The following is a 17,658-nucleotide window of genomic DNA, read 5'->3' as shown; positions in this document are numbered from 1 at the left end:
TTGACCCCAGAGGTTTGAGGCTATAGTGAGCTGTGATCGTGCTAGTGTACTCCAGTGTAGGTGACAAAGTGAGACCCTGTCTCAAAAAAAAAAAAAAAAAAAATTTCCAAAACACTATTATCCCAAATTATTTTAAATGATTAAACATTTGAGAATCTGTCAGAGCCAGATAGATTACGTTCTAGGTGTGTTACATAGTTTTTCTTTAGTTTAACGGTTTTCTTAAAAGAAAATTCACCCACATACATTTTTAAGGTACAATAACATAACAGCCAGTTTACAATTCTTTTCTTGCTAGTGTGTACTAGCAAGTATATGTTCCAATTACCCATAAATAATTTAAATGATCTCTGGAGCCTCTTGCAACTATCACCTTGTCTTGTGTTGCTGCTAAAAGGAATAACGTGTTGATTTTAACATTTAGTATTATCAAGAAAAATAGTCATTGTCATTTACTATCATTTTATTTTTTATATTTTTGGTCATTTTATGAATAGTCCTGAGAAGCAGCAATAAAGGGATAGCGGAAAAACAACTTTATTAGAAATTATAATAAAAATAAAAATATAGCAAACTCAAATTTTTATTCCATATATTCTTGAAATAGGGAGGCCTCAAGCAGTCCTCCTGCCTTGGCCTCCCAAAGTGTTGAGATTTGACATGAGCCAACATGCCAGGCCCGATATTCTTTTCTCTATGGCTAAATTCCATTGTGTATATAGACCACATTTTCTTTATCCATTCATCCATTGATGGTTGATTCCATAATTTAGCTATTGTGACTACTGCTGTAATAAACATGTGAGGTCAGATAGCTCTTCAATATATTGATTTCCCTTTTGGATATATATCTAGTAGTAGAATTGCTAGATCATATAGTAGTTCTATTTTAAGTTTTCTGAGGAACCTCCATACTGTATTCCATAGTGACTGTACTAATTTACATTCCCACCAACAGTGTAGCAGGGTTCCCCTTTCTCCACATCCTTGCCACCATCCATTATTCCCTATCTTTTTAATAAAAGCCATTTTAGGCTGCCCATGGTGACTCATGCCTGTAATCCTAGCATTCTGGGTGGCTGAGGTGGGAGGATCACTTGAGCTGCTCAGGAGTTCAAAACCAGCCTAGGCAACATAGTGAGACCTCGTCTCTATTATAATAATACTTTAAAAAAATTTTTAAGCCATTTTGACTGGGGTAAGATGATACCTCATTGTGGTTTTAAATTGCATTTCTATGATGATTAGTGATGTTGAACTTTTTTTTAATTTAACTCTTGGCCATTAGTATGCCTTCTTTTGAGAAATGTCTATTTTGCCCATTTTTAAATCGAATTATTTTTCTTTTATTGAGTTGTTTGAGCTCCTTATGTATTCTGGTTATTAATCCCTTGTCAGATGGATAGTTTGCAAACATTTTCTCCTGTTCTGTGGGCTGTCCCTTCACTTTCTTGATGATTCACTCTGCCATGAAGAAGCTTTTTAGCTTGATATAATCTAATTTGTCTACATTTGCTTTGGTTGTCAGTGTTTTTGCGGTCTTACACAGAGAAGTCTTTGGCCAGGCCAGGAGTTGTGCCTCATGCCTATAATCCCAGCCCTTTGGGAGGCTGAGGCACAGGATTGCTTGACCCCAGGAGTTTGAGACCAGCCTGGACAACACAGGGAGACCCTACTTTCGCAAAAAGAATTTTAAAAGTTTAAAAATTAAAAATAAAATTAAATAAAAAATTTTAAAAATTAAAAGTTTAAAAAGTTTAAAAATAAATAAAGTTAAATGAATAAATAAAATTAGCTGGATGTGGTAGCACACACCTGTGGTTGCACACACCTGTGGTCCCAGCTACTCAGGAGGCTGAGGTGGGAGGATTGCTTGAGCCCAGAAGGTCGAGGCTATAGAAAGCTGTGATTGCGCCACTGCATTCAAAGCCAGGTGACAGAGACCCTGTCTCCAAAAAAAAAAAAAAAACCCGAAAAAACAAAAAAACAGCATTTGGCCAGACCTATGTACTGGAGTATTTCCCAAATATGTTTTTCTAGTAGTTTCATAGTTTCAGATCTTAGATTTAGGTTTCTAATCCATTTTGATTTGATTTTTGTATCAAAAATCAAAAAGAGATGAGGAAGAAATATCTGAGAGATAGTCTCATTCTTCTGCATCTGGTTATCCAGTTTTCCCCGCACCATTTATTGAAGAGACTATTCTTTTACCATGATATGTTCTTGATTGCTTTGTCAAAAATTATTGGTTGTAAATGTGTGGATTTATATCTGGGTTCTCTATTCTGTTCCATTTGTCCATGTGTCTATTTTCTTGCCAGTATTATGGTCATTTGGTTACTATAGCTTTGTAGTATATTTCGAAGTCAGATAGTGTAATGCCCCCAGCTATGTTCTTTTCCCTTAGGACTGCTTTGGCTATTCAGAGTCTTTTGTGGTTTTATATACATTTTAGGATTCTTTTTCTATTTCTGTGAAGAATGTCACTGGTATTTTGATAGAGATTGCATTGAATCTGAAAATTGTTTTGGGTAGTATTGTCATTTTAACAATATTCTTCCAATTCCACAAGCTTGGAATATCTTTCCTTTTATTTGTGTCTTCAATTTTCTTCATCAGTGTTTTGTAGTTTTCTTTTATAAATCTTTCACTTAAGGTAATTCCTAGGTATTTTATATTATTTGTAACTATTATAAATGTTATACTTTAGCAGCAAACAATATGAAAAAGAAATCAAGAAAGCAATCTAAATAAAAAATGTCTGTACTGACTTTTGTATGTTAATTTTGTATCCTGAAACTTTACTGAATTTGTTTATCAGTTCTTAACAACTTTTTGGTGGAGTCTTTAGGGGTTTTGTAAATATAAGATTATGTTGCCTACCAACAAAGATAACTTGAGTCCTTCCTTTGCAATTTAGATGCCCTTTATTTCTTTCTCTTGTCTGATTGCTGTGACCAAGGCTTTCAGTATTATGTTAGGTAACAGTGGTGAAGGTGGGCATCCTTGTCTTGTTCCAGATCTTAGAGGAAAGGCTTTCAATATTTCCCCATTCAGGATGATGCTAGCTGTGGTTTTATCATATGTGGCCTTTATTATCTGGGATTATGTTCCTGCTATTCCAGTTGGCTGAGGGTTTTTATCATAAAGAGATGATGAATTTGTCCAATACTTTTTCAGTGTCTATGAAAATGGTCGTATGTTTTTTGTTCTTGATTCTGTTAATGTGATATATCATGTTTATTGATTTGAATATGTTGAACTGTCCTTGCATCCCTTGGATGAATCCCACTTGATCATGGTGAAGGATCTTATTAATGTGATTAGCTAGTATTTTGTTGAGAATTTTTGCATGTATGTTCATCAGTAATATTGGCCTATAGTTTTCTTTTTTTGTTGTGTCCTTATTTGGTTTTGATATCAGGGTAATGCTGGCCTTGTAGAATTAGTTTGGAAGTATTCCCTCTTTGATTTTTTTTATTTTTATTTTTATTTTTGTGGGGTGGAGAGTTTGAGTAGAAGTGATATTAGTTTTTCTCGAAATGTTGGGTAGAATTCAGCAGCAAAGCCATCAGGTTCCAGGCTTTTCTTTGATGAAAGACTTTTTATTGCAGCTTCCATCTTGTTACTTACTGGTCTGTTCAGGTTTTCAGTTTATTCCTGTTTCAATCTTGGTAGGTTGTAAGTGTCCAGGAATTTATCCATTTCTTCTAGCTATTCCAATTTGTTGGCATATAGTTGCTCATAACAGTATATAAAGATTCTTTGTATATCTGTGGTCTCAGTTGTTATGTCTACTTTTTCATTTCTGTTTTTATTTATTTGAATTTTCTTTCTTTTCTTTGTCTAAAGTTTTGTCAGTTTCATCTTTTGAAAAAAACTTTTGTTGATCTATATTTTTTAGTCTCAATTTTATTTACTGCTGTTCTTACCTTTATTATTTATTTTCTTCTACTAATTTTGAGTTTGGATTGTTCTTGCTTTTCTAGTTTTTGAGATGCATTGTTAGGTTATTTATTTGAAATTTTTCTCCTTTTTTGATGTAGACATTTATTATTGTAAACTTCTCTCTTAGTACTGCTACTTTTGCTGTATCCCATAGATTTTGGTATTTTGTATTTCCATTGTCATTTGATTCAGAATATTTTTAAATTCCCTTCTTAAATAGAGACAGGGTCTCACTTTGTCACCTAGGTTGGAGTGCAGTGGTGTGATCATGACGCACTGCATCTTCAATCTCCTTGGCTCAGGGGATGCTCCTGCCTCAGCCTCCTGAGTAGCTAAGACGTTAGGCACACACCACCAAGCCCAGCCAACCCAGGTATTGTTATGCTTCCCAGGCTGGTACTCAAACACTTGGCTTCAAACAAGGTCCTTCCGCCTTGACCTCTCAAAGTGCTGGGATTATAGGCATGAGCCACCTTGCCCTGCCAGGAACAAGTCATTTGATTTGAACTTGCTCGAAATTAAATCAAACAATTAATTAATTAATTTTTTGTATTGTTTCCGAGGTTCCTCTTGTTAATGATTTCAAGTTTTTTTCCATTGTGGTTACAAAAGATATGTGATATGATTTCTACTTCATTGACTTTGTTGAGACTTGTTTTGTGGCCTAAGATGTGGTCTGTTCTGGAGAATGTTCCATATGCTGATGAAAAGGTTGTCTGTTCTGCAGCAGTTGGGTGAGATTTTTTATGTCAATTAGGCCTATTTGGTCTAGTTTAACTCCCCTGTTTCTTTGTTGATTCTTTGTCTGTATGATTTGTCCTTTCCTGAGAGTAGGGTGTTGAAGTCTCCCTACTATTATTATATTGTACTCTCTCTCTCCCTTTGTGTCTCTCAATATTTGCTTTATAGACTTGAGTATTCTGGTATTGGGTGCTTAGATATTATTAATTGTTATATCCTTTTGCTGAATTGACCTGTTTATCATAATATAGTGACCTTCTTGGTCACTTTTTGGAGTCTTTGACTTATAGTCATATTTTATTTGATGTGTTAACTATTCCTGTTCTTTTCTGGTTTCCCCTTGCGTGGAATATCTTTTTCCATTCCTTCACTTATAGTGTTATATGTGTCTTTGTAGGTGAAGTGGATTTCTTGTGGGCATTGTATGATTTGGTCTTTCTTCTTTATCCAGTCAGCTACTCTGTGTCTTCTAATTGGAGACTTGAGTTCATTTACATTCAGTGTTAGTATTGGTAAGTAAGAACTTATTATTGCCCTTTTGTTGCTTGTTTTCTGGTTCTTTTGTACTTCTCTCTTTTCCTTTGTGTGTTCTTTTGTGGTTAAGTGATTTTCTCTGATAGTATGTTTTAATTAATTGCTGTTTATTTTTAGTGTATCTATTACAGGTTTTTGCACTGTGGTTACCATGAGGTTTATTAAAAAGTTTTAGAGTTATGACAAGTTATTTTAAAACAATGAAAACTTATCTTAGATAACAAAGAAAAAAATAGAAACTAACAAAGAAAGAAACTTAAAAACTTCTACACTTTAGCTTCATCGCCCCTAAATTTTGACTTTTTATTGTCTCAACTTACCTATTTTTATATTGCCTATCTCTTAACAGGTTGCTGTAGCTACTATTGTTTTTAACAAGTTTGTCTTTTAGACTTCATACTAGAATTATGAGAGGACCAACAACAATTATAGTATTAGAATATCCTGGGTTTGTCTGTGTACTTACTTTTACCAGTGCATTTATTTTATTTTTGTTTTCAGAGACAGGGTCTTGCCTCTTCACCCAGGCTGGAGTGCAGTGACATGATCATAGCTCACTGTAGTCTTGAACTCCTGGCTCAAATGATTCTCCCAACTTAGCCTCCTAAGTATCTGGGACGATAGGCATTTGCCACCATGCTCAGGTAATTAGAAAAAAGAAATTTTTTTAGAGATAAGGTCTTATGATGTTGCCCAGGATAGTCTTAAACTCCTAGCCTCAGTCAGTCCTCTGTTGACTCAGCTTTCCAGGTAGCTCGTATTACAGGCATGAACCACAGTGCCTGTAATAGACTAGCAGTGGGTTTTATACCTTTAAATGTTTTCTTTTTGCACATTTTTTTTTCTCTGAGATTGAAGAGCTCCCTTTAGTATTTCTTGTAAAATGAGTCTGGTGATGGTGAATTTTCTCAGTGCTTGTTTGTCTAGGAAAGTCTATCTTTCTTTTTTTGTAGTTGAAGGATAGATTTGCTGAATATAATATTCTTGAATGGCAGTTTTTTCTTTCAGCACTTTGAAAATGTCATCCGCACTTCCTCCTGGCTTATTTGGTTCCCATTGAGGAGTCTGTTGCCAAACAAATTGAAGCTCCTTTATATGTTACTTGCTTCTTTTAACTTGCTACTGTTAAGATCCTCTCTTTGTCCTTGACATTTGAGAGTTTGATTATTACATGCCTTGGGGTAGTTTTATTTAGGTCAAATCTGTTTGGTGTTCTCTGGCCTGAATATTGATAATTTTTCTTAGATTTTGGGAGGCTTTATTTTTTTGAATAAACTTCCTACTCCTGCTCTTGCTTAGCTCCTTGAATACCAGTAATTCTTAGATTTGCTCTTTTGAGGTGATTTTCTGTATCTTCTAGGCAATCTTCATTCCTTTTTATTATTTTTTTTCCTCATCTATGTGTTTTAAAATAGCCTGTCTTCTAGCTCACTGATTGTTTTTTCTGATTGATCCACTATGTTGTTGAGAGCCTCTAATGATTTTTTTAGTTCAGCAAACATATTTCTCAGTTCCACCAAGATTTGTTTGATTTTTTATTGTTTCAAACTCTGATAATTTTCTCTGATACATTTCTAAATTTATTTTTTGTGTTATTTTGGATGTCACCGAGTTTCCATAAAATCACTATTTTGTATTCATGGTCCAAGAGTTCACGAATCACTGTCTCATTAGGGTTAGTCACTGGTTCCTTGCTTTGTCCATTTGAGGAGATCATGGTTTGCTGTTGTTTCTTTTGGATGTAAATCTATGTCTTTGCACTGAAACATTATTTGCTTATTTTAGACTTCTCTGACTAGTTTGGTTTTTATTGGACATGTTTGCTTAGAGATTCTTTGTAACTTACCTGTTGAATTTCTTTCTTTTTTTTTTTTTTTTTTTCCTGCTACGTCACTCTGCCTCTTTTTTGGCACTAGATGGAGCCTTGATTCCAGGTTTGCCTCTAGCCTAGTAAAGGATCAGATTGCTGCCTGTTAGGATTTGAGGAGGTCCCGAAGGTGATATCTCAGCAGTGTAGAAAGGCTGGCTAGGGGTTTGTACCCAGGGGACCTGTGGAACGTACCTCCTGCCTAGTGGTCCTGCCGAACAAGTACTCTGATTTGGTGTCTCCTTTGACTAAGTTAAAAGAGCAGAGTTTCCAAGACTGGGAGTGATAGTCCTCCCTTCCCCCTCTGTCTCTGAGTGTCCTCAGGGCTATTTTTCCCTTTGCATACTTATGATGCTTCCCATGGGTTGAGTCAGCGACCCCATGGGCCACCAGGACCCCAAGATGGTGAGGGAAACTGGTTGTCTACTTCAGTCTCACTTTTTCCAGTTTAGACACTGTGAGTCAGGGAAATTTTCCACATACTTGGTGTCAGGCAGGTTGTGGGAAGGGGTGTCATAGATACTGAATTCTGATTCTTTTTATGGCTGCTTGGAGTTTTTTTCACTTTTTTGTGTCCCTTGGAACCGTTTGATCTACAAATTGAGTTATGGGATATTGCTAGCAATAATCTCAGCACCATATATTTGTTTTTGGTTTTCGCTAGTGAGGGAATGAAGCCAGCTTACTTCTACTTACCGTTTGGAACCCAAAACTGGTTTCAGAACTCTTAATGGTGTTAATAAAAGCCACTGAAAAGAAGACTGCAAAAATGAGGTTTCTATGCTTTTCTGCTTTCAAAGATGTTATACTGTGGAAAACAATATGAGAGCTGAAATATGATATAAAAATGATTTCCTATTGGATCATCTTTTTAGGTGATTCCATTTTATTTTTTAATTATTTTACTTTTAGCATATCTCCCAAGAAATAATTCATGAGTAATGGTTAAATAATCCCTAGGATGATGAAATACTAAAATACAGAGCATAGGAAAAACAGGATCCCTAAGATTCTGTTATGCATTTTAAATTAATAAAGAGGATGAATACATTCAGATAGTAATTGTAGGATAGAATCAGTTTTATTCTTTAAAAAAAAAAAAGAATCCTTTTTTCTTTGGAAAACTTCTAAGAAATATGAAATATTAATGTTTACAAATAAAGTTGCTCAAAGAAGAAACTCAGAAATAAAAGACCCTGGTGGTATATAAGGGCTAGTGTAACTACATTCTTCAATTTTATTTTACAACCAAACCTGAGTTGGTTTATATTTCCTTCCCCATCTCAGGGTTAGCTGTTGTAATTCATTACAAAATAAGAATAATTTGCCTAAATAAGATACTCTTTATGTTAAAGGTCAAAGCACATCGTAATATACTGCTAGTTGATTTATCTTTGTCCAATCTAGTAAAATTTTTTGCATTACAAAATAGAAAATATTATATATGAGTGTATTTATTAAATACTTATCCATTGGGATATCTAAATGTCATTTTAGTTAGAAATACCTAAAATATTAAAATCATTTTTCAGGTTTCCATATAAAAAAGGTATGTCTGTCATGTAGATCACACCATAGAAATCAGTTCGTAGTAGAACCATACTATGTAAATTGCAATCTAAGAGAATTACCAAGAACCAAAGTAAAGTCAAGGGGATCAATGACTAATATGCAGTAATATTTACCGTAGCCCTCATGCAGATATGTGAAAAGATGTGTAAAGTTAAGAAATACCTGTAAACTCCAGATACAAAGGCTTTCTGCAAACAAAGACCTTTGCTTCTTTCTAGGGATTATTGCTAGTTTTATTGTGGAATGAGAACCCAAACTGTTTTGTGATTAAGTTAAACAGGTACATGATTCAAGGTAGGTTTTGTAGGTTATGTTCTTGAAAGAAGGCCTGGGAATTTTTAAAGCCTTGGAAAGCCTTGGTTGTTTTTTTTGTTTGTTTGTTTTTGCTTTTTTGTTTTTCACTAAAGAGTGTTTTTTGAAAACTAGAAAACAATTTAAAATATGCATAATGAGGATTCTGGGGAGGTGAGGAAGGCATCTATGTTGCATGTCAGAGACAGATAAAACTTTAAGATTGTAGGCTGGGCGCCGTGGCTTAAAACTGTAATCCCAGCACTTTGCGGGCCGAGGCAGGCAGATTACCTGTGGTCAGGAGTTCAAGACCACCCTGACCAACATGGTGAAACCCTGTCTCTAATAAAAATACAAAAATTAGCTGGGTGTGCTTTCGGGCGCCTGTAATCCCAGCTACTCAGGAGGCTGAGGCAGGAGAATCACTTGAAACCAGGAGGTGGAGGTTTCAATAAGCCAAGATTGTGCCACTGCATTCCAGCCTGGGTGACAAGAGTGAGACTCCATCTCAAAAAAAAAAAAACAAAAAAAAACCTTTCAGATTGTAAAAAGGGCAGATAAGAGGAAGCAGGAATAGGAGGAGGTTCTCATAGAGAATACGAGAACCTGTTTTATCTCTGTACTTTGAAGATAGGGGTGGACAGTTGACTGAACAGGTTTAAATCTAGGAACTGAGTCAGTTCCAGGTGCCTCCCTTAAATACTTGAGGGTTGAATGACTGTGTTAACCCATCTGAAACCAACCTAGGATTAAAATTTTAGAAGAGACTGGAGTTTAATTGACTGCTCTCCTCGCTTTGGATCTTGGAGAAGTCAGTGCTGTCAGCAAACATCTGTTTAAACATGTGGAATAGCTGCACTTTGGAGAGCAAAAGTTATTTTAGTACTTTAGGAATATGAAGTAAATTATGTATAAGTTTATTTGCTTTTAAATTTTTGAGAAACTTCTTCTTCCAGTAGGGAGAAGTAAGCTGCACATGACTGAAAACCTAGAAAAAAAATACAAACATCAGTTACTTGTGGGGTCTGGAACAAAAAGCAGATAGATTTTGGAAGGTATCAAACTTTGACAAAGCAACCCTTACAGAGTGAGATTCTCATTCTTTGCAGCTTTGCCTTGAGGGCAGACACAGTATGGCACAACTAATGTTCACTAGGAAGCCCCTCATTATTCTGTCCAAAAGAACCAGGGAAAGGGGGCCAGTGCTACCAAAGAGTAGGGAAGGAACCCAAGATAAGAGAGAGCCAGAGAATGGAAATTCTAAATGCCATATAAAAGCTTCACCTGACTTTCTGACTGGCATAGTCTACATGCATGCCCAGGGCAAATTGAAAGCAATCTGAACTGAGATCTGAGTCTCTCTCCTCACCAGACATAGAGAGTTTTCAGTTAGGGTTTATTTGCCTGCTAAAACAAAAATATTAACACTCTTCAGAAAGATTAACCAGAATCCAGAGTTCTTACAACATAGCATTTACAATATCCAGGATACAATTACTTGATATATGAGCCAGGGAAATGTGAACTATTTTCAAAGAAAAGACAAGTCAATAGATGATAACCCCAAGATGATCCAGATGTTGGAACTATCTGACAAAGACTTTAACCCAACTATTAAAACTGTGCTTAATGAAGTAAAGAAATATGTTTGTATCACTAAAAAGAAAGGAAATCTCAGCAAAAAAGATAATATAAAAAATCAAATGGAAACTGTAGAACTAAGAAATACAGTATCTGAAATCAAAATGATGTTACTAGATGGACTTAATAGCAGAATGGAAATGACAGAGGAATTGGTCTGTCACTTCGAAGATAGCAATACAAAATAACCAATATGAAGAAGAGTAAGGGAAAAGATTAAAAAAAAAACAACAGAAAAGGAAACTCAGGTACCTGTGGAACAATAGCAAATGAGTAATAACAGGAGTAACAGGTAATTGAACCTCCAAAGGGAGATGAGAGAGAGATTAAAGGAAGAAGAAGAAACAATCATAATGGCCACAACTGTCTCAAAAAGGGAAAACATACATAGAGGAACAACAATTTGAGTGATCATGGCCTTAGCAGAAATAATGGAGGCTAGAAAACAGTGGAGCAACATCTTTAAAGTACTGAAAGAAAAAAAAAACTGTCGATTCAATTCTAAATCTGATGAAAATATCTTTTGAGAATGAAGATAAAACTGGCATCTTAGGCGTAGTTGTATATTTGGCATACTGATTAAGAATGCGGGCTTCGGAGACACAATCTGGATTTGAGTTTCAGCCTGAGTACCTCTTGTGATCATGGGCGAATTATACAAATTCTCTAACCTCAATTTCCTTATGTGTTAAAGATACTTTAATGAAATATCTAAACTAATGAGTAATCATGAGTAGCAATGAGAGGATGCTTCCTAAGCACTTAGTATCTGCTTGGCAAATGGTAAATTGTTGGAAAACATTAGTTACCATTTATATATGCCTGTTTTTAGCTTTCATAGTAAATATAACCAACCTTTATAGAATTTCGTATTTTCTATTTTTATCTATTTCATTTTTGTTCAACTTTAGAGAGGTTGGCTCTATCTTGAAAAGGGAAGGGCGAGACTCCGTCTCTTTAAAAAAAAAGAAAAAAGGGAAGAAACCACTGACAGTATTGTAAAAGAGAAATCACTTTTACTACTGCTTTGACTTCAGCAAAAACAAAATTTAGGAAGCTCTTATTTTCAGAAAAGGAAATGAGAGGGGACATTTTTCTGTCTTAGAAAACAATACCCTCAGCACCTAATTAATAAGATTTTTGCTATGTAAATTAAGCGTTATCCAATCATTCTTTGTCCCATTTGGTGCCCTTTTGTTTGTTTTGTTTGTCTCCTTATTTCTTTTCTTTTTCAATATTTTTCATGGTATTTTAAAATGATAATTTAAACAGTTGGAGATAAACTTCTGATTTAATGTGACTTTTTTTTTTTTTTTGGAGACAGTCTTGCTCTGTTGCCCAGGCTGGAGTGCAGTGGTGCCATCTTGGCTCACTGCAACCTCCGCCTCCCAGGTTTAAGTGATTCTCATGCCTCAGCCTCCTGAGTAGCTGGGATTACAGATGTGCAACACCACACCCAGCTAATTTTTGTATTTTTAGTAGAGACGTGTTTTGCCATGTTGGCCAGGCTGGTCTCGAACTCCTGGCCTCAAGTGATCCACCTGCCTCAGCCTCCCAAAGTGTTGGGGATATGGGCATGAGCCACCGCACCTGGCTTAATGTGAATATTTTAATACCTAAAACCATTTATTTTCCTTTGAAGTAAAAGATAGAGGTATCTAAAATAGATAAAGAGAGTCAGCTAGGTATGTGGAGTTTATCTCTCAGTCTGATTGGAGTTTTAATGTTCATAAGCATAAACCATAAGATACCCCTTTTGACTTTGTTTCTGTATTTGATATGAATGGTAGTGAAGGATATTGTGTATTAAATTTGGCTTTTAAATATAATTCATTACATAAAAAAGTCTCCAAGGAGGTTATGCTTTGTTTTATTCCTTCTAAAAAGAATTATATAATCAAACATGTTTTTTTTTAATTCCAGTTGTTGGAAATCTTAAGATGTTGTTTTGGCCAGGTGCAATGGTTCACACCCCTAATCTCAGCACTTTGGGAGGGCAAGGCAGGAGGATTGCTTGAGCCCAGGAGTTCTAGAGCAGCCTGGGCATGTGAGACACTGTCTCTGCAAAAAAATAAAATAAAATTAGCTAGTTTTGGTGGTACACACCTGTGGTCCCAGCTACTTGAGAGGCTGAGGTGGCAGGATTGTGTGACTGTACTCCAGCCTGGGTGACAGAGTGAGACACTGTCTCAAAAAATATTTATATATATATATATATATACACACACACACACACATATATACATGTGTATGTGTATATATATGTAGTTTTATTCTTAGATCAACTATTTGGACTTTGCTGTTGACATACATACCTGCTTTTCTTCTCTTAACCTGGTAGTTTTGCTTTCACTTAAATTTTTAATTCTTTTTATAAGGTATCTCAAAATCTTTTCGGAAAGGAATAGATAACCAGGCAGGCTGATAGGTAAGAAGACCACTTAAGTGTTAAAGAATTCCTTGTGTATTCCTTAAAATATCTGTCTTATTAAGACCAGTGCCTAAAAATGTATGGGCACAGATATTCATCACAGCATTTTTTATAATAGAGAAAAATTAGAAACAACCTAACTGCTGTCATTAAGGAGCTGTTATATAAAATATAGTTCAACCATACAGTGTAATACTGCACAGCCATTAAAAATAATATTAGAATATTGGTACTGTCAGACAAAGATTTTGAAGCACGAAGTTAAAGTTCAACCATCCCCAAATGGCCAAACTAAATTCAGATACCCAGACACATCATGATGGCATGGAAAATTTCCTTTCATACAGTCTTAAATAAAGAACACAGACTGCAAAACGATATGTGGGATGAAATCAACTATGTCTAAAATGTATAGATTACACACTTATACTCCATGTAAGTAGAAAAAATATGGAAGAAAAAATGATTCTATAGTTCCATAATTATTTAAATAAAAATAATTCTATGATTAAGAGGGGGAAAAAGGTTACAAAGCAGTATGAATAGCAATGATGTCATTTTTATATAAAATATGTGAGGAAATAGACATAGAAGAAAGTAATGAAGTATCCCAAAATATTATATTAATGATCATTCTCTCTGGATTGTTGCATGATATATTTATTATCTTTGTTTCCCTTTTATGCATTCTGATATAAAATTTTTTTGTAGCAAACATGAACTTTTATAATTGGAATAAACATTGATGCTATATTAGAATTAGAGTGTGTTGGAGCATGGTGGCTCATGTCTGTAATTCCAGCACTTTGAAAGGCCTAGGCAGGAGGATCACATGAGGCCAGGAGTTCGAGACCAGTTTGGGCAACATAGCAAGAACTCCACTCTACCAAAAAAAAAAAAAAAAAAAAAAAATTCAGGCAAGGTGGCACATACATGTAGTCCTACCTGCTCTGGAGGCTGAGTCAGAAGGATCACTTGAGCCCAGAAGTTTGAGGTTACAGTGAGCTATGATTGTGCCACTGCACTCCAACCTGGGCAACAAAGCAAGATCCTGTCTCTTAAACAAAAATAGAGAGAATATAATGAAATAGATATTATAAAATATAAAGTTATGTATTTTCATTACATTAAGTGAATATAGTTATCCCTTGATATCCATGGGGGATTGGCTCCCGGACCTCCCACAGACACCAAAATCCATGAATGCTCAAGCCCCTGATATAAAATGGCATAGCATTTATATATAACCTTTATATAGTCTTCCATAGACTTTAAATCATCTGTAGACTCTTTAGAATACCCAATTGTGTTAGTCCATTTGCATTGCTTTAAAGGAATATCTGAGACTGGGTAATTTATAAAGAAAAGAGATTTATTTTGACTCATGGTTCTGCAGGCTATATAGGAAGCATGGGGCCAGCATCCGCTCTTGGTGAGGGCCTCAGGAAACTTCCAATCATGGTAGAAGGCAAAGGGGAGGCAGGCACATTACATGGAGAGAGCAGGAGCAAAAGAGAGAGGGGGAAGGTGCCACACTTTTTTTAACAACCAAATCTCTTGTGAACTCTGAACTCAGAGCAAGAACTCACTTATTAACACAAGGAGGGCACTAAGCCATTCATGAGGGTCATAGGTCATGACCTACCCCCATGACCCACCCCCGTGACCTAAACACCTCCCACTAGGCCCCACTCCAACATTGGGGATCACATTTCAACATGAGATTTGGAGAGGAACACACACAAACCATGGATGCATGGTTTGGATGCTATATAAGTAATTGTTATACTGTTACATAGTATATGCTATACAAATAGTTGTAAATGCGGTATAAATAGTTGTTATACTATTGTTTAGAGAATAAGGACAAGGAAAAATGTCTGCACATGTTCAGTACAGATTAAAAAAATTTTTTTTATATACAGTGTGTTGAATACACAGATGTGGAACCCATGGATATGAAAGGCCAAGTACACAGATTATAATCTTGTAATATACATATAAACATATCAAAATGTATACTGGAGTATGTAGAGATCTTTTAGATTGAAATAGTGTAAAAAAAAACTTAATACATTTCAATTATATAAGTACATACATATAATTGAGTATAAACGTATACACATAGATGAAATTGTACCCTTCATATCCAGTCTTAACGTTCCAGGAGATACAATAGAACTATCAGCACAAATTTTGCAGTAAATCTTAGTTCACTCAAATTCACATGAAATGGCTAAGAACAATAAAAACTTACTTTTTATGAATAATGCTTTCCCTTTACTTTCCCTTTTCCTTTAAGTAGAAATATAGGGCCCTATTTTCTTGATAGTTGATTTTTCAGTTTTTAGGTTAGGTAATGTCTGGAGAAAATAAGCCGTTTTAGATGCCATGATTATTGAAGAAATTACCCTCTGGATTACTGGGAAGATCTCCAGTTGATCCCAAATGTGTTTTTATGTTTCTCACATTTCAGGGTATTCAAAAAGCTGAATCTATTTGTATTTCTCCTCTATATCGATGATCTTCGTTTCTATCCATATTCTGAATTCTGTCTCTGACATTTCAGCCTAGTTAAGAACCATTGCCTGGGAACTAGTGGGTTGTTTGGAGGTAAGAGGACACTCTGGCTTTTTGAGTTGCTAGAGTTCTTGTGCTGGTTCTTTCTCATTTGTGTGGGCTGATGTTCCTTCAGTTTTTGATGTTGCTGTCCTTTGGATGGATTTTTTTGCTCTTCTCTTCTTTGATGCCCTTGGGGATTTGATTATGATATAAGGTGGATTCAGTTGACGAGCTTTGATTCTAGTCTGTTCCTGGGTCTTGGAGGAGCGCCCTCTGATTACTTTCTCTGTGCCTGCATTTTTTGGGGGGGTGTTCTGGTCCACAGAGCTTCCTCAGTCAGGGTCCTCAGTTGGCAGAGAGGCTGCATTCTTGCCACATCAGCCCTAATCTGCTATCTGTGTGCTTCCTGGGGAAGCATGGGGTTGTGCCTGCCCGCAGAGTTCAGGTGGAAGTGGGAACCCTGGATTAGAAGTTCTAGTAGTTGTGGCCCATCTGGCTATAAGAGGCAGGGTGGGTAGAATTGCCTGCTCTGCTATCTGGTTGTTTCCATGGCAAAAAGAGGCTGCACCCCTTGGCACATTCAGGCAGAAGCAGGACCACTGGTCCAGAAGCTAAAGCAGGCATGGCTCACCTGGCTACCAGTGGTGGGGGTGGGTGGAGGCACCCACCCTGCCCCCTGGGTGTTTGCTGGGACAATAGGAGGCTGTGCCCATCAGTTGAGTTCCCACAGACGCAGGACCCCTGGGCCGGAAGCTCTAGCATGTGTTGCCCCCCAGCTGCCAGAGGCAGGGATGGGCAGGGTGGCATGCTTTCTTGTCTGGGTGTTTACTGGGACAACAGGAAACTGCACCCTCCTGCTGAGTTCACACAGATGTGGAGCCCCTGGGCTGGAAGTTCTCACAAGCATTGCTGGCCTGACTGCCAGTGACAGGGGCGGGTAGGGTCATGTAATTTGCTGTCCCGGTGTTTCTTGGGATGACAGGAAGCTGCGTCCTTCAGCTGAGTTCACACAGAAACAGGACTGCTGGGCTAGAAGCTCTAGCAAGCATTGCCTGCCTGGCTACCTGTGGCAAGGGTAGGTGGAGTGGCCAGCCAAATTCTGGCTGAAGCAGGACCACTGGGCTGGAGACTGTTGCTGAGCCCCATCCAGCAAGGAATAGTGGAGAAATACTGCTTTCAGGCACTGCAGTGGCGGCCTCTACTGGGGCTATAACACTGGTGCTGATCTGCTCCAGAGCCCAAGGCTTATAGAGGTCCACTTGGACTTCAGAGTTGCCTCCACCAAACATCCCAGTGGCTCTCTGCCTCAGTCTGGAAGCGTGGGGATGGGGGGCACAGGGTGGCCAGGGGGAATCTCCCATTCCCAGTCTTGCACAGGTCCTTGTGGAAAGTGTGAATCACCCTGGGGGCTCTCACTCACCCTTTCAGGTGTGGTACTCCTGACTCTGTGCTCAGCCCAGACAAGCTGGTGCCCAGCTTCATTCCTCTGTGCTCTCTGTGTTCCCCTGCTGCCTCGATAGATCCCAACATTGTTTCTCAGATGATCAGCCTGCAGGGTCAGTGTTCACTAGCCCTTTTGCTTATTCTCTGTGAGAGCAGTGCACATGAGCTGCTTTTAGTCTGCCATCTTGGCCCCACTAACCTAACCCATTTTTAGATGTTACATTCCATCACTTCTACTTCTGCTATATTCTATTTGTTAGAAACAGGTCACTTAATTACACATTATGACATTAGTTTGTTGTGTCTTTTGTGCTTTCCTAGCATCTGTGAAGTATTATTGAAAGTAATTATTTTAGTAGTGTTAGGAAATGTATATTTTATAATAACTATTTTAGTAGTGTTAGAAAATGTATATTTGCAGTTCAAATTTTATTTTTTAGTGTACTTTGTAGTATAGAAATAAGTACTTCATATGCTGGCAATTACCGTTAACATTTTATGAATTTTCATAATGCTATGTATACCATGTGCACATTTTTTAAGCCTTCTTAAAATAAACAGCATATTTAGATCTCATTAATTTAAAAAAAGTTACTGGTAAGTCTAGACTGCTTTTTATTTTATGAAA

At 36.8% G+C, this 17,658-nt stretch overlaps 1 protein-coding gene across 3 annotated transcripts in view; it reads left to right on the top strand.

Moving 5' to 3' along the window:
• Window positions 1–17,658, top strand: part of POLK (DNA polymerase kappa) — a 90,581-nt gene that overhangs the window by 2,900 nt on the left and 70,023 nt on the right. Inside the window, exon 1 of one of the 3 annotated variants that reach the window (XM_050794461.1) lies at window positions 3,830–5,201. The exons of the other annotated variants lie outside the window; for them this stretch is intronic. The gene's annotated coding sequence lies outside the window, so the exon portion shown is untranslated. Of the gene's footprint in view, window positions 1–3,829; window positions 5,202–17,658 lie in introns of those variants that run through there. 3 annotated transcript variants of the gene reach the window in all.

This window comes from Macaca thibetana, chromosome 6, assembly GCF_024542745.1.
Source record: "Macaca thibetana thibetana isolate TM-01 chromosome 6, ASM2454274v1, whole genome shotgun sequence".
Taxonomy (NCBI): Eukaryota; Metazoa; Chordata; class Mammalia; order Primates; family Cercopithecidae; genus Macaca; species Macaca thibetana.
This window is presented reverse-complemented; position numbering and strand designations above follow the sequence as displayed.